The sequence below is a fragment of the Neolamprologus brichardi genome, chromosome 17, assembly GCF_056152115.1.
Source record: "Neolamprologus brichardi isolate AB-2024 chromosome 17, ASM5615211v1, whole genome shotgun sequence".
Classification (NCBI taxonomy): Eukaryota; Metazoa; Chordata; class Actinopteri; order Cichliformes; family Cichlidae; genus Neolamprologus; species Neolamprologus brichardi.
In genome coordinates, this window is record NC_142120.1 from 38718380 (window position 1) to 38720000 (window position 1621).

The following is a 1621-nucleotide window of genomic DNA, read 5'->3' on the forward strand; positions in this document are numbered from 1 at the left end:
GAGAGAGAGAGAGGAACAGAGAGAGAGAGAGAGAGGAACAGAGAGAGAGAGAGAGGAACAGAGAGAGAGAGAGAGAGAATGAGGACAGAACAGAGATGGAACAAGAGCAGGTGAGACACACATGTTAGTCAAATGGTTGTTTGCCAAAACTTATCAGAACATGTATCCAGTAACTAGTGTAACTTTTTAGATACCATTTGTTATTTTTCAAACTCTATATTTATTAAGTTATTCAGGCTTGTTTGCACAACAAGGCTGAATAATTATATAAACTTTTCTGAATCTAAATAGTGGACTTTGGTAGAATTAAAAAATAAGTGTACTGCAGGTCTATGATGATTTTTAGTGCTGCTATCATCTAGTTTTGATTCTGGTTCTGTTTTGGTTAAGTCCTAAATAGTCCTGATTTTGAACTGTTGTAGTCCTGTTTTAATTCCAGATCAGTTCTGGGTCTGGTTGAATTGGGCTTTAGTCCTCGTGTCTTGATACAGTCCTGATTTTGTTCTGCCTTACTGCTTAATTAAAAAAAATAGTTTAAGGTGTCCTGCATATGTGATATATATATTTTTCCTATATGAAGTCATTCTGTTTTGAACAAAACTCAAAACACAGCCTAAAAAATCTTTCAGTCATTTCTACCCCCCCCCCCCCCCCCCCCCCCCCCATGCATACTACCCTTTAGGGCTAAGCCCCGGGTGTATAAAATGTCTGCCTCCGCCTCTGGAGAAAACAGTATCCATGACACACAACGTAGAGTTTGATAATATGTCATGGGCAAAAGCGTCAGCTCTAAGTGCCGTGCTTAGAGAGTGCTTTGTAGTGAGTCAGAGTCAACTCCCATTGAGCGAGAGCCGGCTCCTCACTTAAGTTTCTTTCACTGCTCAGCTCTCACACAGTGGCTCAGCTATGGTCTTATCTTAATGACCTTGTAGTACCATATTACCCTATTAGAGCACTTCGCTCTCGCTCTGCAGGCCTACTTGTTGTTCCTAGAGTATTTAAAAGTAGAATGGGAGGCAGAGCCTTCAGTTTTCAGGCCCCTCTTCTGTGGAACCAGCTTCCAGTTTGGATTCGGGAGACAGACACTATCTATACTTTTAAGATTAGGCTTAAAACTTTCCTTTTTTCTAAAGCATATAGTTAGGGCTGGACCAGGTGACCCTGAATCCTCCCTTAGTTATGCTGCAATAGATGTAGGCTGCCGGGGGATTCCCATGATGCATTGAGTTTTTCCTTTCCAGTCATCTTTCTCACTCACTATGTGTTAATAGACCTCTCTGTATTGAATCATATCTGTTATTAATCTCTGTCTCTCTTCCACAGCATGTCTTTTATCCTGTCTTCCTTCTCTCACCCCAACCGGTCGCAGCAGATGGCCGCCCCTCCCTGAGCCTGGTTCTGCCGGAGGTTTCTTCCTGTTAAAAGGGAGTTTTTCCTTCCCACTGTCGCCAAAGTGCTTGCTCATAGGGGGTCATATGATTGTTGGGCTTTAATCTGTATCTATGAAGCGCCTTGAGGCGACATTTGTTGTGATTTGGCGATATATAAATAAAATTGAATTGAATTGAATTGAATTGGTCCAATCCCTCCATATTTTGGACATTCACATGTGAGGATATAG